The 24,174-nt window shown below is 43.1% G+C and overlaps 1 non-coding gene across 1 annotated transcript; it reads right to left on the bottom strand.

Moving 5' to 3' along the window:
- Nucleotides 1–23,342: 23,342 nt before the first annotated feature.
- TRNAI-GAU (transfer RNA isoleucine (anticodon GAU)) lies at nt 23,343–23,418 on the bottom strand. Its single transcript has one exon. It is a non-coding gene; the product is annotated as a tRNA-Ile (tRNA).
- Between the last annotated feature and the right edge of the window lie 756 nt (nt 23,419–24,174).

Raw genomic sequence — 24,174 nt, 5'->3', positions numbered from 1 at the left:
AAACGTATACAGCTCAAAATTAGGACCAAAGGAAAGATAAAATTGCATGAGAGGGTTGGACCACAAATTCATGAATTTGAGGTCACAGTGTCAGATAACACAGTGGTCCCTAACCCCCGGGCCGCGGATTGGTCCGTGGGCCATTTGGTACCAGTCCGCAGAGAAAGAATAAATAACTTACATTATTTCTGTTTTATTTATATTTAAGTCTGAAAGATGTTTTATTTTTTAAAAATGACCAGATTCCCTCTGTTACATCGTCTAAGACTCACTCTTGATGCTTGTCTCGGTCACGTGATATATTTATCCGTCCCACCCTAAAGGCCGGTCTGTGAAAATATTTTCTGACATTAAACTGGTCCATGGCCCATAAAAGGTTGGGGACCACTGAGATAACTTACTATCTAGAAACAGACCAAACTAACCTGCTAGAAAGATAAAATCAACTACAAGGTAGAAATTCACGCTTTTGCAAGTAAAAGAAAACCCAAACTGAGGCTTAAACAAATTATGAAGTTTCTCACAAAACAAGCTGAGAAGTAGGTTACTGCTGGCATCAGTTCAGTTAAAAAATGATGCCTGACTTGTGGTGGCGCAGTGGCTAAAGCATTGACCTGGAACGCTGAGGTTGCCAGTTCAAAACCCTGGGCTTGCCTGGTCAAGGCACATATGGGAGTTGATGCTTCCTACTCCTTCCCTCTTTCTCTCTCTCTGTCCTCTAAAATGAATAAATAAATAAAAATAATTTTTAAAAAATAGAAGGATAACATTCAATCAAATTAGACAAATAAAATGTGGAGTGAGGAAAGGAAAAGAGAAAAAGCTATATCTCTGAACTTTACTCTGGGCTCTGTTAACCCTTTGAATAGTACGAATGTTCATGTACATCCTCGTGCCTCCTGACCATCCAGAGCATGATTGTACATGTGTAAGGCAACATTAAAAAGAAGGCAAATAGGCCCTGGCCAGTTGGCTCAGCAGTAGAGCGTTGGCCTGGTGTATGAAAGTCCCAGGTTCGATTCTTGGCCAGGGCAGACAGGAGAAGCGCCCATCTGCTTCTCCACCCTTCCCTCTTTCCTTCTCTCTATCTCTCTCTTCCCCTCCCGCAGCCAAGGCTCCATTGGAGCAAAGTTCACCCGGGTGCTGAGGATGGCTCCATGGCCTCCGCCTCAGGTGCTAGATTGGCTCCGGTTACAATGGAGCAAGGCCCCAGATGGGCAGAGTATCACCCCCTGGTGGGCATGCCAGGTGGATCCTGGTTCGGCGCATGTGGGAGTCTGTCTGACTGCGTCCCCGCTTCTAACTTCAGAAAAATACAAAAAAAAAAAAGCAAATAGTCTGACCAGTGGTGGTGCTGTGGATAAAGTGTTGACCTGGAATGCTGAGGTTGATAGTTCGAAACCCTGGTCTTGCCTGGTCAAGGCACATATGGGAATTGATGCTTCCTGCTCCTCCCTTCTCCTGTCTCTCTCTCCCCTCTCTAAAATGAATAAATAAAATCATTTTTTTAAAGGCAAATGTATGTTCTTCTTGTTTCCATAAATTGGTTATCAAACAAACATGATTTTAAGTTAATAAAACTTAACTAGAACTAATTTCACTTTTTGAAAAAAAACCACCTCACTCCCAGGAGTCAGCAAGCATGAAAAAAACTCACTACTCAAAGGGTTAAGGAAATCAACCCCAGATCCCCCCCTTGTGAGATGCTGGTGATCCAATTCCATTCAGGTTTATTTTTTATTGACTTGGAGACTGTGCAGGCCTAGAGCAAGGCTCTGACATTCACTTGTTGAAGGAGGAAAAGATGGTTCCTTCAACAAATTGAGCATCCATTGTGTGTCAAACACCATTCTGCATGTTGGAGATACAACAGCAGGAATAATGGACGGAACCCCTGCACTCATGGAGTTCACAAAGTTTCCCCTGGACAATCAATCGTAGGAGAGAAAAATAACCACTGGCCAAGTCCAAAGCCCACCAGAGCTTCAACAGCCTCTGGTCTAAGAGGAAACAGGAGTCCCACGCTGAGATGAAAGGTGTGCAAGACATGATCCCTGTCTTCCAGGATATTTCAGCATAAAGGGGAAGTTTCAACCGTGAGACTTCTAAAGAGATATAACCACTAACACTCAGACCATGGCAGCTTCAGGAAACCAGCAACCCCGCCTCTCAGAGTGCTCCCACCCTTTCACACAGGGCAAGGGCTACATCTAGAGCTACCCCTAGTCTACTACAGGGAAAGTCAGCTGGAGCACCCTACACATAGCACCGGCCCCGACCTTGGCATCTCACCACTGAGCTTTGCAGTCTGATGGTCCTCTGGCAAACCGTGGGCATTATCTAGTTAACTGATGATCAGTGTACATCAAGGACAAGAGAGCTACTTATATAAGTTATTAATAATAAAACTGTTATACAAGTGGCTACCCTTCTAACAGCTGTGATCAGGGCTTGGCTCTTCATCCAAGTTCTCTGCCATATGCCTGAAAATGTTTGCCTGCCAGTGATTACTTGCCTTACTAACCCAGTAACCTCAATTACAAATACGAACAGAAGCCTGAAAGATAGTCCAGGAATGCAAACTCACTCATGCAAACCATCACTTTCTCATTCTGTTCCCCAGAGTCAGTTAAAGCATATGTTACCAGGGTCAGATAACACTGAATGTTCCAAGGTCGCAAAGAATGAATATGCATTATTAAAATCCAAGGAGAAACTTACTGTATAACTAATCATAATGCCAAATGACTGCCAAATACAGGGTGGGGCAAAAGTAGGTTTACAGTTGCTCATATAAAAAAACAATAAAATAATTAATAAATAATAATACAAGAATAAACTGTTTTTCATGTACTTACAATTGTAAATCTACTTTTGCCCCACCCTGTAGTGAAATTGACAGATTCAGTTGTTTTCATTATGTTTTTTACTGACTGCCTAGTCAGCTAATGAGGAAAGCATTAATTATTGGTAAAATAGCCACAGATCATATGACACAAGAAGAAAGAAAGGAAATGAAGGTTTAGCTAATCCATGATATAGATAGCCAGTCTCTGAATCTACATTAATTAATATGTAATTTGAATATAATTATAATTGATCAAGAATTCAACACAGATTATAATTAATGTTAAAGCCACGTCATTAAATCCATTTTCCTTTCCAAGCATCAGCAGTACCTGTTAAAAAGCAAAATTTGTGGCAGTAACAACATTCCAGAAAAAATAATCTTTGAAAATAAGGTACAAAGTATAAGTTAAAATCATACTGAAATATCATTTTTCACTCATCTGTTGGTGGAACTCAAAAAATGTGATTTTATATTTTATTGGAGAGGTTGTGGGAAAACTAGGCCCTCTTATATATATATTTCCAAGGACAGCAAAATGGTTCGGGCCTTGTAAGGGGGAACTTGTCCATATCTAACAAAGTTATAAATGAATTTACCTTCAGTCTGATATTTCCATTTCTAGTAGTCTATTTCAAATACACAAGTGTAAATAAACAAAAAAATACGTACTTACGTTTGCTGAATGAATCAATGGAAAGCTGATAAATCACTGATAAAAATAGTTACCATTTAGGGAATAAGATGTAAGGGACAGTGATAGAAATGAGACTTGTCGGTATGTGCTTATTTAGTTTTAACTCTGAAATAATGTGTTTCTATAATAATAAACTAAATTAAATAAAAAATCAATATCTACAAATGGAAAATAAATGGAGCTAACTATATTGCACAGTATCTTGACTGAACATTCTCAGTGACTATATTCTAAAGATAAAAAGTGTAAAATAATCTTGAACCTCATTCAATAGTCTTCGTTGTTAGCAATTATATTAATATTTTGATACAAATATATGTGTTATTTTGCATACTTGTATATTTATATATTTTGATATGAATATATGTATATTTGTATATTTTGATACAAATATATATATTTTGATGTGAATAAATAAGTAATTATGCTAATAATGTTAGAAATCAGGGGTTTCAACATGAAAAAAGTAGATACATGTAAGTTCAATCAAAGATTTTTTTTTTTTTTTTTCTGAAGCTGGAAACGGGGAGAGACAGTCAGACAGACACCCGCATGTGCCCAACCGGGAGCCACCCGGCACGCCCACCAGGGGCGATGCTCTGCCCACCAGGGGGCAATGCTCTGCCCCTCCGGGGGCATCGCTCTGTTGCGACCAGAGCCACTCTAGCGCCTGGGGCAGAGGCCAAGGAGCCATCCCCAGCGCCCGGGCCATCTTTGCTCCAATGGAGCCTTGGCTGCGGGAGGGGAAAAGAGACACAGAGAGGAAGGAGGGGAGGGGTGGAGAAGCAAATGGACGCTTCTCCCGTGTGCCCTGGCCGGAATCGAACCCGGGTCCCCCACACGCCAGGCCGACACTCTACCACTGAGACAACCAGCCAGGGCCAATCAAAGATTTTAAGTAAAACCCAGTAATCAAAAGTTCGAATTGAAAATATCAAGCTAGCCCTGGCCAGATAGCTCAGTTTGTCAGAGCATCATCCCAAAGCATAGAAGTTGCTGGTTCTGTCCTTGATCTGGGCACATACAGGAACAGATTGCTGTTCCTTGTTTCTCTCTCTCTTTCCCTCTCTCCTTTTCTCTTTCTCTAAAATCAATACTTTTTTATTTCTTTCTTTATTTTTTTTTGTATTTTTCTGAAGCTGGAAACAGGGAGAGACAGTCAGACAGACTCCCGCATGCGCCCAACCGGGATCCACCCGGCACGCCCACCAGGGGCGATGCTCTGCCCCTCTGGGGCGTCGCTATGCCGCGACCAGAGCCACTCTAGCGCCTGGGGCAGAGGCCAAGGAGCCATCCCCAGCGCCCGGGCCATCTTTGCTCCAATGGAGCCTTGGCTGTGGGAGGGGAAGAGAGAGACAGAGAGGAAGGGGGGGGCGTGGAGAAGCAAATGGGTGCTTCTCCTATGTGCCCTGGCCGGGAATCGAACCCGGGTCCCCCCGCATGCCAGGCCGACGCTCTACCACTGAGCCAACCGGCCAGGGCTCAATACTTTTTTAAAAGAAAGAAAATATCAAGGTATACTTATAACTTCTTCTTGGTGTTATCCAATAAAAAGCCCTAGAAACAATAACAACCCAGTATCAGTGAACATTCCTAAAATCTAGATTGCAGTTTTCAAATATCATTCCTCAGCTACAAAAATGAAAGCTAATATATGAGTTTGGCAAAGTCATAGGATACAATGCTATTATACAAAAATCAATATTATTTCTATATATTAGCAACAGGTGGTGGTGCAGTAGATAGAGCATTGGACTGGGATGTGGAGGACCCAGGTTCAAAACCCTGAGGTCGCCAGCTTGAGTGCAGGCTTATTTGGTTTGAGCAAGGCTCACAAGCTTGAGTCCAAGGTCACTGGCTTGAGCAAGGGGTCACTTGCTCTGCTGTATCTCCCCAGTCAAGGCACATATGAGAAAGCAATCAATGAACAACTAAGGTGCTGCAACAAAGAATTGATGCTTCTCATCTCTCTCCCAAAGGGTTACCATTTTTGTTTTAATGTAAGCTGTTTTGTATCTAATTTAGCAATCATATGCTGATATTCGTGCCCCCCCAAGTGATTATGCAGGCATACCTCATTTTATCGTGCCTCACTTTCTTGCACTTCATAGGTATTACATTTTTTACAAATTGAAGGTAGGAACCCCCACCAGCAAAATGATTATGATTCATTTTATTGTGATTCTCACTTTATTGAGAAGGTTTGGAACTGAACCCTCAATATCTCTGAGGTATGCCTGTGTATATCCAGTTTCTCAAATTCTCCTTTGAACCAGTTTTTCATCCAACTGGTCCCCTTCGTTAATGAATGAGATCCATCCAGCAACCCTCATATAGAGCTGACGCTTTGCTCATCTGGGGCCATGCTCACAATCAAGCTATTTTTAGCACCTAAGGCAGAGGCTCCATGGAGCCATCCTCAGTGCCCAGGCTGATGCGCTAGAACCAATTGAGCCATGGCTGTGGGAGGGTAAGAGAAAAAGAGAGAGAGAAGGGTAAAGGGGGGGGGGGGAGAGATGGAAAAGCAGATGGTCACTTCTCTTGTGTGTCCTGACCAGGAATCAAACCTGGGATTTCCATACGTTGGGACAACGCTCTACCACTGAGCCAACTGGCCAGAGCCTCAGGAAATTCTTTGTTGCTGGTAGTTTTCTACACATAGTTCTCCCTCTTTCAACATTCCACTATAAGTTGAAGATTGTGCTCTGCCTTGTGACTGTTCTCATACTGGAATGTCTTACCATTTTTCTTTGCTTACCCAACTCTTGCTATTCTAAGTACAGTTTATTCATTGAATAGCAGCTGTGAAGCCAGTATCCACGGACACCATCATAGCCACCTGGCCCATGCAGGTTCGCACTGGATTCGGACAGTCGGTAAAAAGCAACAAAGCCAAAAGCTTATGGGCCATCATCTTTAATCCTAGCTTGCACCTGACGGGCAAGTAAAACACATAATGGGCTCCAAAACCCACTCATTCAGTGCTCACAAAGCTACTGACTTATCCAAGTTTTCCTAGAATCAAAGGTTTCTAGCTCACCAGCCTTATTTTCCTGTTCCCCATCTCCTTCCTTCTCCCTGCACAAACTCTGCACAAACTGGCTTTTCCTTCCCTTCAGCACTCTGCCATCTTGGCTGCTTCTTCTGGCCTCCTCCATGTGGCCTTTCTCTGCTCTCCTCTCTGCTCTCTCCTCTAACGCTAATCTCAGGAACCGAGAGAGCAAGCTCCCGGTCTGCTCCACTTTATAGTGCAGAAATAAAAACCTTTAGTCCAAATAAGGAAGTCTCTGATACAAAGTCACTTTTCTGAGGCATGATGGGATTCCACCATTTCACATCAAAAAGGGTGGCAAAGGCTTAGTCCTAAAATCAAGCCCCAGGCTATCACCTGGGCGACAGGCTTCCATGTGGGCAGTGCCATCTTTAACAAAATGAGCATTATATATTTTATCTGCCCAACAGCAGCTCAGGCCTCATTAGTCCTAGAAAAACTTTCCTTATCTCCCAGTCTGGGTTTAGTACCCTTTTTATTGCTCCTATGTACCATGTACATACCTCTATGTTAGCATTATTTGTTCAAATTTCTATTTATGTCTTTGCCCAACACAACAAACTCTTCCAAAGCAGCATAGAGCTTGGCATATAACAGGTGCTTAAATGTTTCTTGAACTGATTGAATTATAGCAAATTCCACTGGAAGATGTAAGTATTAATCAATCAGTTATTAATTAATATATGCTAATATAGGCATTGTGAAATTATTAAATGATTTACCCCTCAAATAACAATAATTGGAGAGTCGAGTGCTTTTAGCAGCATGTTTTCAAGCCTATTTAATTGCTCTGCATAGAATCCTATTTACAATAGTTCCTTGTCTGAAGTGATTGATATATATGGAAACTTTATGTGATTTGTGTTAATCCTAATCCGGAGGGACCCAAAACATTGAAGACACAAACAAAGTCCGACAATTACACACCAAAGCTTTATTGTCTAGATTGGCCAAGCGGCGGCAACTCCAACAGTGGTCTGAGGGAGCGCGCCGGCCCTTTGTTCTACTTGGTTTTTATAGTTTTGTAAGCGAGAAGTACAGAAGCAAAAATTGTAATTAGGAGCCCCTTACCACTATTGGTTATAGTCATATGTCCTTTAACATGATAGGACCACGTTCAATTTGCAAGCCATACATTATTTTGGAGAAAACAAAATTTACAAGTTAACAAACGGCAGAAAGATATCTTTTTACATATTAAAAGGCATTCCCATATTATCTAGTGTTCATCTGCTATCTCTCTGTCCAGAGTCACATGTGTTAACTACACACATTTACATAGGAGAGGTAGTTTTCGTGGGGACAAATACCCGCAAATGGTTCATTGCTATAAGAAAAGGTTTATTTTGGCTTTTCTCTCCCTGCACCTGGCTTGCCATTCACCCCTTTCCCCACAGGTGTGGTGGAATGTCTGGGGATCCATGTTTTCCTCCCCTTTGCATTTACAGTACAATGCCAAGGGCCATCCTGGTTATGCCAATCACACAGTACAGAGACTATTCTCACAATTTCTCTGCACACTTTAGCTCAAATTAATAAAAATGTTCTCCAAGCCTCTTAAAATATTAATATTAATTCTGTAGTTTTTGGTATCTTACAACACCTGTGGGTGAAGTGGCTCAGTGGCTCCTCAATTTGAAGAATAGTTAGTATAACAGTAAAAATGCAAGCAATAACCAAATAAAGATTATTCTGCTAACAACATTAAAATTCAGAGTTCTTAAAAATTCTGATAAATTCTAATATAGATGCAGTGATTCACTAGGTGAACTAATATTCTCTGCTATGTAGTTGCTCACAGACTATTCAGTGGAAGATTTTCCCCTCTGCTGCCATCTTTTGGCTGAATAACAGTTGAAAATCTTAAGCAGAAAGTGGGAAAGAAATTTTGTCTTAACACATTTCATTCCAAGCACCAGTTTAGGGGATTACTCATATATTATTTTATCTTATACTCAGCAACCTTGAATAGATGTTATCATCCTCCTTTTATAAGGAAGAAAACTGAGTGTAGCAGACACTGTTGGTCATCTTTCCTAAACCAAGTTTTTTTCATCATGCAAACAAATCCTGAGCCCCTCCCCAGACTAGGAGATAAATTTTAACTGGCCCTAACTGACCCTGGGCAGCCATGGAAGTGTCATCTTGTTTGCCAACACATTGGTTTGAGCAAGGGCATGGAATTAAATTCTAGCCAATGAAGCTGGTTTGCAGGACTTTTAGGAAGGTTTCCTTAGTTCTTAAAAAGAGAGCAAAGTGGAGCCCTGGCTGGGTAACTCTGTTGGTTGGAGCATCATTCCAATGCTCCAAGGTTACGTGTTTGATCCCTGTGCAGTACACATGCAAGAGTCAACCAAGAAATGCAAAAGTGGGTGGAGCAGCAAATTGATATTTATCTCTCTCCTTTTCTCCCTTCCCTCTCTCTATAAAGTCAATCAATAAACATTTTTTAAAGACTTAAATTTTTTTTATAGAAAAAGAGCAAAGTAGAGATACATTTTTTGCCATTGAACATTATAATTCATGTGCGGCCATGAAACTATAGCAGCCGTCCTGGAACTGTGAGGGGAGCAGCCTAAGGAGACAAACCAGTATGCTGAGAATGGCAGTGGAAAGGCAGGAAGAACTTGGTTTTTTGATAACATCACTGAGCAGCTGCTCCTAATGCCAGACTTCTTTTATGTGAGATATTAAATGTAATTGTCTAGGTTACTTTTATTATTTTTATTTTCTGTTATTTGCAACCAAGAGCATCCTAACTGATTCACTGAAGCTTACTGAAATTAAGTAATTTGCAAATATAAAGATATAAATCAAGTACATCATGCTGTTATTTACCTGTTTCTTTCTTACATACAGAAAAGCAGCAGAAATACTGAGTGAAGAAATGTTTTAAATGTAAACTCTCACCCAGCCAGTGGAGAGTTCAAACTCCTAAAGGATGAATGTATGATCCTTGATCGTATTTTGAAGCAAAAAGAAAAGATATAAGGACATTATTAATGAAAGACAGAAATCATGATGTTGCAGGAGAACAAAACCTCAGAGGATCAACACTCAGACAACATATAAGAGGAAAAGAGAAAAATTTTATTAAGCTGACAGGCACACAGGGCCATAGCTTCAAAGATACATGCTCCCGGAAATTAGATTTCTTACATCTTATATACTCTTTACAGAACATAAGTTCACGTGATTCCTTTGTCGTTAATTACACGATTTCAGGATGAGAGGAGGCTTACAGGATGCCAGAGGATTATCATTTGTAAATCTCCCATTAAGGAGAAAGAAAGGGGAGAGGAAAGGGCTACTCAAGTCTCCCTTCCCCCTCCTACATTCCTGGCTGTTTTACCTTCTTTCACCCAGGTGTATAGAAGGGAGGGGGTCTGAGCTCCTTCCTCTTTCTATTCAAACTCTTCTAAGTAGGAAAACCTCTTTATTTACATTATAACAGGAATATTCCTTCCTAAACAGGAATATGGTCGGCCATCTTGAGATTTTGTAAATTACACAAAAAATCATATTTATAAAATCTCTCTGAATGCTTGGCCTAAATAATAAAATATTCTTGAAGCCTCTTATTTAAAGGGGGCGGTCTCCTTCCTCAATGAGATGAACCAAAAACAAGAGACTAGTGTGTTCCAAAAAGAAAATTTATTTTAAAAGCACCTGTATATTAGATACAAGCAGGCTGAGACCAGCAAGGTATCAGCCCCAAACTGCAGGAGTGAGCATTAGATATAGGGGTTGTTGCACGCATTTGCTGACATAGGTTCCCTTGCACCTGGACATAATCAGATTAGCATGTCAGGGTTTGTGGCCTTTATCACTGACTTGACGATGAGCAGGAGGAGGGGAAATCCTGCTGCAGAGACACAAGTTCTTTGATGTAGCTGTAAAGCCAGTGGCTAGGACCACCATCACAGCAGCCTGGCCCGTGCAGGTTCGCATTGGATTCAGACAGTCGGTAAAGAAACAATGTAGGCCCTGGCCGGTTGGCGTGCAGGAGTCCCGGGTTCAATTCCCGGCCAGGGCACACAGGAGAAACGCCCATCCCCTAACCATCAGGTCTCTCCTCAGGGCAAGTTTTCCCAGACATTCCTGCTAAGGTAAACTTTTTGCTACATTTTAAAGTGAAGGCCAGTCATTAAGGGAGGGAATAGCAAGTAGATTAACTGCAACCATACAGTGCTTTTCCAGGGTGGGGGGAGTTGCTTAAGGGGAGGGGGAGGTTGGGCAAAAAAATGTTTATGGAAGAAGTTGCCCTAATAAGAGTTAGGTGAAGGGAATTTGAATTTTATAAGGGCTCTAGATTTAAAAGGGCCAATTTAAGCCTAACAATTAGGACTATATGTGGGTGGAGCACAGAGCGCATTTCTAGCAGCTGTGGCTGATGCAATGCTCTGAGAATACTCCAGCTCCCAGAAGCCTCCTGGGCATACCCAGGAAGGAAGCTCGCCCGCTATAAGGAAGTGACTTAGCGCCAACCACGCACCTCCCTGATCTTTTCAGCCATTGGCTTTGAGTAACACCCTATAGAGGCTGAAACTGTATATATAAGCTAGCTTACTTCCTGAATAAAGTAGATCTGCATCACTGAACCTGGTCCCTGCAGTTCGGTCTTTGTGTCTCCATCGTCCTCACCACCGGCAGGACTTGTCCACAACTATAGAAAAAATTGTAATATAGATTATGTATTAGATAATAGGATAGCTTTCTGTATAACCTCTGAATTTTCTGAGTGAGATTATTATATTTGAATATATAGGAGAATGCCCTTGTACTTACCAATCTAAATTAAAATGTTTATTTAAAAAAACCCAAACTTTAGAGATACAGCCCTGGTCAGGAAGCTCAGTTCGTTGAAGTGTCATCCCAATGTGCCAAGGTTTCAGGTTCGATCCCTGGTTGGGGTGCATGCAAGAGTCAACCAATGTATGCATGGATGAGTGGAACAAAAAAGCAATGTTTCTGTGTGTGTGTGTGTGTGTGTGTGTTCCCGTTCTTCCCCTTTTTCTAAAACCAATCACACCTTTAAAAAATTTTTTTCCTTTTTTTTCCAAGTGAGAGGAGGGGAAATAGTGAGACAGACTCCTGCATGTGCTCCAACTGGGATCTACCCGGCAACCGCTACCTGGGGCCATACTCAAAACTGAGCTATTTTTAGCATCTGAGGTGGAGGCTTGACAATGCCATCCTTAGTGCCTGGCCAGGGGCTGATGTGCTTCAATCAATTGAGCCATGGCTGTAGGAGGGAAAGAGAGAGAGAAAAAGAGCAGAGGTAGTGGTGGAGAAGCAGATGGTTGCTTCTTCCACATTCCCTGACCGGGAATTGAACCCAGGACATCCACATGCTGGGCTGACGCTCTACCACTGAGCCAACTGTCTATGGCCTAAAAAATTTTAAGTTAGAGATATAATGTTATGTGTCAATTATACTTCAAATTAAAAAAATTAGGAAAAGGATTTGCAACCACTAAGTTTTCTCACAGAAATGCTCTAAAAATGGGAACTGGGGAAGGGGAGAATTTTATTTTTTTTAATTATCCTTACAATAAAATAATGGAGAAAGAGAGAAAGGGAGAAGTTAAAGTAAATGTGGTAAAAAATATAATGATTAAATCTAGGTAATTGGCATAGGGTACTCACCATAGTATTCTTGCAACTTTTCTAAAGGTTTGAAATATTGATATTTCAAGATAAAAAATTGAGAAATATCAAAGTATAACTTTCAAACACTTAAAAACAGGACTCTTAGGCTTTGGCCAGTTGTCTCAGTGGATGGAGTGTCGGCCCAGCATGAAGACATCTTGGGTTCCATCTGGTCAAGGCACACATGGGAGTAACCATCTGCTTCTCTTCCCTCTCTCTCCCCTTTCTCTCTCTCTTCTCCCTTCACAGCTGCGAGTGGCTGCAGTGCTGAGGATAGCTATGTTGATTAGAGCATCAGTCCCAGACAAGGGTGCCAGGGCTGCCAGGTGGATCCCAGTCGGGACACATGTAGAATTTTGTCTCTCTCTCTTCTCCATTCACTTAAAAAAAAAAAATCTTAGATAAATATAAAATGAGAAAGTGCCACAGACATGGTTAAAGGCTTACTTAACTCTTTAACGAAGGGGACCAGTTGGATGAAAATCTGATTCAAAGGAGAATTTGAGAAACTGGATATACACAGGCATACCTCAGAGATGTTGAGGGTTCAGTTCCAAACCCTCTTAATAAAGTGAGAATCACAATAAAATGAATCATAATCATTTTGCTGGTGGGAGTTCCCACCTTCAATTTGTAAAAAATGTAATACCTATGAAGTGCCAGAAAGCGAGGTATGCCTGTATAATCACTTGGAGGTTGGACGAATATCAGCATATGATTGCTAAATTAGATAAAAAACAGCTTAAATTAAAACAAAAATGGTAGGCCCTGGCCAGTTGGCTCAGTGGTAGAGCATCAGCCTGGCGTGCAGGAGTCCCGGGTTCGATTCCCAGCCAGGGCACACAGGAGAAGTGCCCATCTGCTTCTCCTTCCTCTCTGTTTCTCTCTTCCCCTCCCGCAGCCAAGGCTCCATTGGAGCAAAGTTGGCCTGGGCGCTGAGGATGGCTCTGTGGCCTCTGCCTCAGGTGCTAGAATGGCTCTGGTTGCCACAGAGTGATGCCCCAGATGGGCAGAGCATCGCCCCCTGGTGGGCGTGCCGGGTGGATCCCGGTCGGGCGCATGCAGGAGTCTGACTGCCTCCCTGTTTCCAACTTCAGAAAAATACAAAAAAAAAAAAAAAAAGGAAAACAAAAATTGGTAACCTTTGGATTATGTTTTCTACTGGACAGAAATCATTTACATCAGTACTGCAAAAAAAAAAAATAATAATCACTTGCAAATTATCCACCTGTTTAACATTTAACTTCACAGAGTCTGGGTTCTGAGTGCATTTTTCTAGAGCAGGGGCTCTCAAAAATACTAGGACATTATTTGCCTTTCCACTCTCATTCTTTCAAACTCTCACGTAGAGTTTTCTAGAGCCTCCATGTGACATTGTAGCCAACTAATAAAAAGCAGATATTAGAATCCACCTGCCTTCTATGACAGAAGATGTTAGAAAGATTTGTAAAACTGTTAAAAATGATGCCTGACCAGGTGGTTGCACAATGGATAGAGCATTGGACTGGGACACAGAGGACCCAGGTTTGAAACCCTAAGGTTGCTGGCTTGAGCACGGGCTCACCAGCTTGAGCGTGGAGTCACTGGCTCAAGCGTGGGGCCAATGACCTCATAGTCACTGGCTTGAGCAAGGGGTCATTTGCTCTGTTGTAGCCCCTCCCCCCCTGTCAAGGCACATATAAGAATGCAATCAATGAATAACTGTTATAAGGGACCAAAAGCTACAAAATTAATATTAATATTTTAGGACGCTTAAAGAACATTTTATTAATTTGGGCTAGGCGCAGAGAGACTTTGTAGATGGGATTTCTATGCTTGTGTGATTAGCATAAAATCAAGATAGCCAATGGCATTGTGTTTTAAATGCAAAGGAGAAGGAGACTTGGATTCTCTGACCTTCCACCACACCTGTGGGGAAATGGGTGAATAGCTAGCCAGGTACAGGGAGAGAAAGATTAAATTAAACCTTTTCTTATATTAATGAGCAATTTACAGGCATTTGTCCCCATGGAAACTACCCCTCCCCTCCTGAAAGTGTATAGTTAATGTATATGTATCTCTGAACAAAGGAATGGCAGATGAACACTGGAAGATGTAGGAATGTGTTTTAATGTGTGGAATGACATTTTTACTATTGTGTTACCTTGTAAATTTTAATGTGTAGAAATGTTTTTTGTTGCTTCTATAGACAGATGTTATGAACTTGCTAATGAATTGTGTCCCATCCCCCCTTCATCCTTTTCCCAGACCTGTGTAGGTAAAGACAAAGGTTGTGATGTCATGCTTTTTCCTTGCCCATGTATAATTAAGGATATATAACCAACCCCAAGAATATAAATGAGACACACGATTTGGGACTGTTACCCCATGTAAGCCATATACGGCTGGCATATTTAATGAATTTCCTCCTTTAATAAAACTCTTCAAAACTTATCTGGACTAGGTGTCTCTATGTAAACTCGATGAAATGAGGTACAGAGCCTTTCAGAATCTGGGGTGCAGTACTTTATAACACAACTAAGGTGCTGTAACTATGAGTTGCTGCTTTTTGTCTCTCTCCCTGCCTGTCTGCCTGTCCCTATCTGTCCCTCTATCTCTCTGTCTGTCTCTCTCACTAAAGAAAACACAAAGCTTAAAAATGCCATTCTATTTGCTCATTTATTTTATTTTTAGAAAATATAGTTCTTTTAAAAATATATTTATGTTAATATATAATGTGTTTATTCTTTTTATTATAAAAAAGCTAATAGCCTGACCTGTGGTGGCACAGTGGATAAAGCGTCAACCTGGAATGCTGAGGTTGTCAGTTTGACCTGGGGGTTGCTTGGTCAAGGCACATATGGGAGTTGATTATTCCTGCTCCTCCACCCTTCTCCCTCTCTCTCACTCTCTCTCTCTCAAATGAATAAAGAAAATCTAAAAAAAAAAGCTAATAAAATTTTTTAAAATTTTTGTTGTAGTTTTTAATACACTTAATAGTGACATATAATAGACAAAAGTTTTTATGGTCCTCAATAATTTTTGAAATGTATGGGGGTTCCTCAGGTCAACAATTTTGAGAATTATTGCCCCCAACATTAGTCCTTAGCTGAGTTTCTTTCAGTATGATTTTGAAAGGATATATAATTATACTTTTGCTTTATTTTTAAGTTATAGATATTTTTTAACAAAAAAAAGTTGTTAAATAAAATAAAAGAAATAAGTTAAACTTATTTCCACTGTAAAAAAATAAAAACAAATTTGAAAAGGTATTTGATTGAAATCTGGCTAGCACACATAGCTTTCTGTGGCTTGCAGTCATGACTTAGGAGACCACTCCACTGTAAAACCCTAATACTCCCTGCGATTTTCAGACTCCAGAATAAGGGCCAATATTTTAGTTTATATCCTTTCAATCCTATTTCTATGCACAACAAATTTATAGTTTTATTTGTTATAAATTATTCAATCCTTAATTCCGTGGGTTCTCATAGAGACACCAAGTCCAGATGAGTTTTGAAGAGTTTTATTAAAGGAGGAGATTTATTAAATATGCCGGCTGCATATGGCTGACACAGGGCAACAGACCTAAATTGTGTGCAAGCCCCCAAAATAGTTCAGGGGCTATTTAAATACCCGTGATCACACAAGGGTGGGGGAGAGCATGACATCATGTTACAGGCTGACATTTGTTTAGGAGATACACAGAAACATTAAGACTTTCAAGGTAACACAATCAAAGATGTTTACAAATCTTTCAGTGTTCATCTTCCCTCATGTTGGTCAAATAAGTTTGTGAATTGATATATATGTTTGCTCACTTATAATTTGTATTGGGTTTGGGGGACAGGCTGTAAGCAAGCAGGGTCATTATAGCCTGAGGCTTAGTTTTAAGACTAAACTTTTCCCCACACCCTTGACTGTTGTATGATGTGCACTCTTATGAGGAATCCCATTATGCCTCAGATAAGTGACTTTGTATCAGAGACTTCCTTGTTTGTATATTGGATTAAAGGTTTGATTTGTATACTATAAAGTGGGGCAGACCGGGAGCTTGCTCTCTCTCAGTTCCTGCTATCACCATTGTAGGGGCCTCCTCGATCCCTGCCCTTCATGGGAAAATTCCCTTGTCTTCTCTTGTGGCTTGCCTGTCTTGGTGAGACACCAATAAACAGAATGGCCCACCATCCTCCAACTCCGCCATTTCTTTACCATCTGCCTGAATCCAATGGAAACCTGCATGTGAACGGCCACGATGGCGGCTCCTGGCCTTACAACTGGCGTAGTTTGCAGCAGGATTCGGAGATCGGTATGGGGCTACCACCCTTGATGGGTGGGGGTAGAGGACTGGTTACTGTTCTGGCTCCCCATGGCTGTCCTTTTAGGGGCCATGGGCTGGGTGTTCTTTACTCAAGAGGAAACCAGGAGTTCTTTGCGAGAAGCTGCCCGAGGTCGAAAGCTTCAGTATGAATTGCAAATCAAATGGCAGAAAAGGCTGGAATTGGAGCAAACACTGGAAAAGGAATTAAGGGTTTGCGAGTTGCAGTTTGCCCTGGAAGCTGAATGTTTGCACCGGCAGTTGTTGGAGAAACAACTGTGGATTCAAGAGCTCGAGTCTCAGCTTCTGGCCAAAAGCCAGCAGCCACAGGAGCCTAAACGGTCACCAAAGCAGCAGCAGCATCTGTGCCGGTGGATTGGCTTTGAGTCAGCGGGAGCAGGCGCTTGCAACTCCTCTTCTGAGGATGAGAAGGCTCAGGCTGAAGCTGCCATACGCACACTGAGAGCCCAACCAGTAGTCGCCAGGAAGGTAAAAACCCAGCAACAAAGATTCCCTCAGGGGCAGCCACAGCCTCCTGCCCAGGTAATGGAACACTCTGTGGTTTGGCCCTATACCCAGGCAGAGCTGATGGAGTTGGGGGCACAATTTAGGCAGAAACCTACTAAATCCCTGGTAGCCTGGTTACTACGATTATGGGACATAGGGTGAATGGCATCATGCTCTCTGGAACAGAGATGGAGAAATTGGCCACCATTACCACACACTCCTCCTCAAAGCAACGTCTTCAGAACTGCCATGGCAACCCAGGAGGCCATACCCTATTAGAATGGGTGATGGCTGCCATTCGTATGGTCTGTCAGAATGCTGGAGAATGGCCAGGGGCAATGAGTCAGTGGAAATGCTACAGTGAGTTAGTAAAGGTCCTTCAGGAACTAGGTATGAAGAATGCTGTTTTCAACCTTGGATCTCGTGGGCCAGACGAGGAAGTGTTTACGGCAAAAATGAGGGAATTTGTCCTTGCTAGCGCCCCGTCAGCCCTTTTTGGGTCACTTGTGGCTATCTTGGGCCCCTATGTGGGCCAGCCCATCAGTGCAGTTACACAGATGGTAGCAGATTTGGGAGAGTTGGAGGCCGCTCGGGATCATAAAGCAGTGAGGGCTGCTGCCTATGTTGCCTCCCCAACTAACAAGGGAAACTGGCCTGTAAAGGTTACCCAAATGCAGATGTGGGTAGATTTGATTGCGGCTGGAGCAGATAAGGGGAAATTGGATGGCCAGTCTGATAAAATTCTTTTGGAGCTGTGGCGGCAGCTTAAACCAGAACAGAAGTTCCAGCCACTGAGACGAAAGGCCCCAGCAGCTACCAATAAAACGTTGGGTGTGTGGGCAGCTTGGTTACAAGATTATATGATAGAGATGGCCGAGGGAGAGGAGAACTCCCAAGACCCATTGTACCAGTATGAATAGGAAAAGAGCTGAGGGACCCGTCTAAAAGGAATGGGCGGGGACCGGAGGCCACACATGGAACTGGCTATCCACTGATCCCCTTCCAATGTACAACGGGTATTGGCCTTGGTGGATACAGTTGCAGAATGTTCCCTCCTCTATGGGAACCCAGAGCAGTTTGCTGGGACCCCAGTGGCCACTGATGGTTATGGGGGCAAAACTGTTCAAGTGAAGCCAATAACTATTCCACTGGAGATAGGAGGACTGCCTCCTAAGCCATATAAGGTGTATGTATCTCCTATTCCTGAATATATTTTGGGGGTAGATGTCTTGCAAGGACTGTGGTTGGAAACTAGAGCTGGGGAGTTCTGGCTGCGGATCAGGGTTGTGAAGGCAGTGTGGTGGGGACATGCTTCACATTCCCCTTTGCAATTACCCGTCCCTCGGCGTGTGACTAACACCAAGCAGTACCGCCTGCCAGGTGGTTATGAAGAAGTCACAGGGACAATCCTCAAACTAGAAAAGGTGGGGATCATCCAGCCAGCACACAGTCCTTACAACTCCCCAGTATGGCCTGTGCGCAAAGCAGATGGAACCTGGAGAATGACAGTAGATTACAGAGAACTTAATAAAGTTGTTCCCCCTTTGCACGCTGCTGTTCCCTCGATAGCTAACATGATGGATTGGCTAAGCCATGAGTTGGGGACATACCACTTTGTGGCAGACTTGGCCAATGCTTTTTTCCTCTATTGGTATAGCTGCAGAGTCAAGACCAATTTGCCTTCAGTTGGGAAGGGAGACAATGGACCTTTACAGTTACCCCAGGGCTATTTGCATAGCCCCACTGTTGGGCAGATAAAATTTATTATGCTCACTTTGTTAAAGATGGCGCTGCCCACGTGGAAGCCATTGCCCAGGTGATATTAATGTGTATTAGAGACTTCCCTATTTTGTATATTGGATTAAAGGTTTTGATTTTTACACTATAAAATGGGGGCAGAACGGGAGCTTGCTCTCTCGTTTCCTGAGATTAGCATTAGAGAGGAGAGCAGAGAAAAGCCACATGGGAGAGGCCAGGAGGAGCAGCCAAGATGGTAGAGTGCTGAGGGAGAAGCCAGTTTGTGCAGGGAGAAGGAAGGAGATGAGGAACAGAGGTGAATAGGTCTGGTGAGCTAGAAACCTTTGATTCTAGGAAACTCGGATAAGTCAGTAGCTTTGTGAGCACTGAATGTGAGTGGGTTTTGGAGCCCAGTGTGTGTTTTTACTTGCCCGTCGGGTGCAAGCTAGGAGGATTAAAGATGATGGCCCATCAGTTTTTGGCTCTGTTGTTTCATTACCATCTGTCCGAATCAAATGCGAACCTGCATGGGCCAGGCGGCTATGATGGTGGCCCTGGCTACTGGCTTCACACCCACCTTGTGCCATGGGCTGGTGGTTGTCGAGCTGGCTAAATGGAAACAGCCAGAGGCAGTTCGCATGTACCATTATATTGATGATATTATGCTAACTAGTGATTCTCTTCCAGAATTGGAGCTAGCAGTCCCTACCGTGCTATCTCATTTGAAAGCATGTGGCTGAGCAGTCAACGAGAACAAATTACAAGGACCTGGGTTATCTGTTAAATTCTTGGGAGCTGTCTGGTCGGGTAAGACAAAAGTTATCCCTGATGCAGTTATAGATAAGATCCAAGCATACCCCATGCCCACTACAGTTAAACAGTTACAGGAATTCTTAGGTTTGTTGGGTATTGGCAAGCATTTATAGCCCATTTGGTTCAGTTACTACGTCTCTTGTACAACCTTATTTGGAAGGGAGTTCGTTGGAATTGGACTGAGCAGGCGCAAGGTTCATTTGCAGCAGTTAAGAGAGCTGTCAAGGTGGCACTGGCCTTGAATGTGTTTGATCCTGCCAGGCCCTGTGAGCTGGATGTTCATGTAACCTCGGAGGGCTTTGGATGGGGTTTGTGGCAATGGACAGAGCACTTACGGCAACCTATTGGCCTTTGGTCCCAATTGTGGAAAGGTGCTGAAGATTGTTACTCATTAGTGGAGAAGCAGCCAGCAGCTGTGTATGCTGCCCTCCTGGCCACTGAGAACATTACAACCACAACACCAGTTACAGTCAAGACAACACACCCTATTGCAGGATGGGTGAGAGATTGGGCGACCAAACCACATAGTGCAGGGGTTGGGAACATTTTTGGCTGAGAGAGCCATGAACACCACATACTTTAAAATATAATTCCATGAGAGCCATACAACAACCTATGTATGTTAAGCATTTTCCAATAAAAATTTGGTGTTGTTCCAGAGGACAGCTGTGATTGGCTCCAGCCACCTGCAACCATGAACATGAGCGGTAGGAAATGAACGGATTGTAATACATGAGAATGTTTTATATTTTTAACGTTATTATTTTTTTATTAAAGATTTGACTGTGAGCCAGATGCAGCCATCAAAAGAGCCACATCTGGCTCTCGAGCCATAGGTCCTGACCCCTGACGTAGTGGTATGGCTCAAATGTCCACCCTCTTAGCACCAGCCTGTTGCTGGTGCTGCAGGAAGAACTGCAGGAAGTCTCAGCCACCTATGCGACCTTAGAGTCAGGTGCAGCTGGGGATCAGGAGGCAGAACCTGAAGTCAGTCCCTACCAGGAAGGGCGGGTGCCCATCCCCGAGGATGTCTGGTATACTGATGTTTCCAGCAGGGGCCAACCTGCCAAATGGATGGCTATAGCCACTGAGACTATTTGGATGGACACAGGTACAGGCCAAAGCAGCCAGTGGGCAGAATTAAAAGCTGTTTGGCTAGTTGCCCATAATGAACCTTCACTTCTGGTGATCTGTACTGACAGCTGGGCTGTCTATTGTGGACTGACCCTTTGGATTGCTACTTGGCATATTAACCAGTGGATGATTGTAAAGCCAATAGCCACGGCCACCATCACAGCCGCCTGGCCCATGCAGGTTCACATTAGATTCGGACAGATGGTAATGAAACAACAGAGCCAAGAACTGGTGGGCCATTACCTTTAATCCTAGCTTGCACTCAGCGGGCAACTAAAAACACACACTGGGCTCCAAAACCCACTCATTCAGTGCTCACAAAGCTACTGACTTATCCGAGTTTCTAGAATCAAAGGTTTCTAGCTAACCAGACTTATTCACCTCTATTCCCCATCTCCTTCTCTCTGCACAAACTCTGCACAAGCTGGCTTCTCCCTCAGCACTCCTCCATCTTGGCTGCTTCTCCTGGCCTCCTCCATGTGGCCTTTCTCTGCTCTCCTCTCTTCCACGTGGCTTTTTTCTGCTCTCTCCTCTAATACTAATCTCAGGAACCGAGAGAGAGCAAGCTCCTGGTCTGCCCCACTTTTTAGTGTAGAAACCAAAACCTTTAATCCAATATACAAATAAGGAAGTCTCTGATACAAAGTCACTTATCTGAGGCATGATGGGATTGCACCACCCCACATCAAAATGGGTGGGAAAGGCTTAGTCCCAAAACCAAGCCCCAGGCTACAAGGATCCTGCCTGCCCACAGCCCGCCCCCCAACACACATTAATATAATCAGGCCCATCCCAAGCAAGAAGGGCAACTAATATGATTACCTGGGCGACGGGCTTCCAAGTGGGCAGCACCATCTTTAACAAAGTGAGCATCATATATTTTATCTGCCCAACAGAGGGAATATTATTCTTGCTGTTTAGGCAAATTAATGAAGGAAAATTTTAAATGCATGAGAAAGGTGTTAAGTGTTGCCTCAGTCATTTCTTTAAGGAAAAGCGCCAGAGCTCCAGCCTTCCCTAGGGGCTCGCAAAAGGAAAAATATTCCTTTGTCCCTATTACTCCCATCCTGAGCCAGCCTCCCAGGCCACAAAATAATGCTCCCCTACCTTAATTCCACAGGCAAGGGCAGGGTTTGTCTATGGTAGATCTTTATATGTAGTTCTGTGATTTACCACAGGAATTATACTGCCCTCCGAAGGGCAATTTGAAAACATTTGAAAGTCTTTTTGACGACTGTCTCAAGGACTAGGATGTGGAAGTGGAGGGATTTGTATGGGCACTACTTTCATTTAGTAGGAGCCCAGTGTGTGTTTTTACTTGCCCACCAGGTGCAAGCTAGGATTAAAGGTAATGGCCCACCAGTTCTTGGCTCTGTTGTTTCATTACCATCTGTCCGAATCAAGACACTGAATGTGTAGAACAGTAAACGCAAAACTCTCAGCCGGCATGAACTTTCAATGTTCCTTCACACATTTATGGAGGTTAAAAACTTGTTTAAAATTATCTGAGCCTAAATCTAACTTTGTTTTACACATATGTAAAATATTTTTGCATGGTTTACTAGACAATGAACTTTCCAGGAATTCATTGTATTTCACAGTATTCACTGTGAAAATCTAGGAAAGATTGTGCCTTACTTGGCCCAGGATTTTATTGAATTACTTACCGTTTGGTTGTTCTTTTTTTTTTCCCTTTTTTAAAATTCATTTTTGATGGGGGATGGGGAGAGAAGGGGGGAGGAGTGGAAAGCATCAACTCCCATATGTGTCTTGACCAGGCAAGCCCAGGGTTTCGAACAGCAACCTCAACATTCCAGGTCAACACTTTCTCCACTGTGCCACCACAGGTCAGGCAAACTAATTCTATTTGGAAAGAAATTTTTTTTCTGAGGGCAACTCCAGTTATGGTAAGGTATGGTATTTGAGTTGGTGAAGTATCGTAACTGTTTCCGTATGCATTGGTACCCGACACATTCTTCTTAGTCTACACAGAGGCCCAAGCAACTCGCTATTCATTTTGCCTTGTCATCTGATCATACCAAACATTTACATATATACATATTAACTAAATATTATTGTTATAACAAATTAATTTTTTACTGATCCTGTATGTTTCAATTTGAGCATTTGTTGGGCAGATAAGATATATTATGCTCACTTTGTTAAAGCTGGCACTGCCCATGTAGAAGCCCGTCACCCAAGGTGATAATATTAATTGCTCTTCTTGCTTGGGATGGGCGTGATTATGTTAATATGTGTTGGGGGAGGGCTTTCAGGCCAAAAGGTTTTATTTCTTTTATTTATTTATTTATTTATTTATTTGTATTTTTCTGAAGTTGGAAACAGGGAAGCCGTCAGACAGACTCCCACATGTGCCCGACCAGGATCCACCCGGCATGCCCACCAGAGGGTGATGCTCTGCCCATCTGGGGCGTCATTCTGTTGCAACCAGAGCCATTCTAGTGCCTGAGGCAGAGGCACAGAGCCATCCTCAGCTCCTGGGCCAACTTTGCTCTAATGGAGCCTTGGCTGCGGGAGGGGAAGAGAGAGACAGAGAGGAAGGAGAGGGGGAGGAGTGGAGAAGCAGATGGGCACTTCTCCTGTGTGCCCTGGCCGGGAATCGAACCCGGGACTCCTGCACATCAGGCCGATGCTCTACCACTGTGCCAACCAGCCAGGGCTCGCGCCAAAAGGTTTTAAAAGGAAGAGAGATCATGTTGTTCTGGGAGAAGAGTGATTATGTTCCAGGAGGAACCCATGCTAGAGAAGAAGAGCAGAGAAAGGCCACGTGGAGGAGGCCAGGAGAAGCAGCCAAGATGGTGGAATGCTGAAGGAAAAGCCAGTTTGTGCAGAGAGAAGGAGATGAGGAACAGAGGTGAATAAGTCTGGTGAGCTAGAGACCTTTGATTCTAGGAAACTCGGACAAGTCAGTAGTTTTGTGAGCACTGAATGAGTGACTTTTGGAGCCGAGTGTGTGTTTTTACTTGCCCGCTGGGTGCAAGCTAGGATTAAAGGTAATGGCCCACCAGTTCTTGGCTCTGTTGTTTCATTACCGTCTGTCTGAATCAAATGTGAACCTGCATGGGCCAGGCAGCTGTGATGCTGGCCATGGCTACTAGCTTTACAGCATAATACTAATTTTTTTAGAAACAAAATTTTTTTTAAAAAATTTATTTTTGATTGATTTTAGAGAGAACCAGAAACAGTGATCTGTTCCTGTATGTGTTCTGGCTGGGGATTGAACCAGCAACTTCTGTGCTTTGGGATGAAGTTCTAACTGAAAAGAGAATTGCTTGGCCATCCAGCTCCACAGCCCTTACAGTGGGTAAAAATAGGAGACTGGGAGAGCCCTAACCCAGTGGTCCCCAACCCCTGGGCCGCGGACCGGTACTGGTCAGTGGGCCATTTGGTACCAGTCTGTAGAGAAAGAATAAATA

The sequence above is a fragment of the Saccopteryx bilineata genome, chromosome 2 (genome assembly GCF_036850765.1).
Source record: "Saccopteryx bilineata isolate mSacBil1 chromosome 2, mSacBil1_pri_phased_curated, whole genome shotgun sequence".
In the NCBI taxonomy this organism is placed as follows: domain Eukaryota; kingdom Metazoa; phylum Chordata; class Mammalia; order Chiroptera; family Emballonuridae; genus Saccopteryx; species Saccopteryx bilineata.
This window is presented reverse-complemented; position numbering and strand designations above follow the sequence as displayed.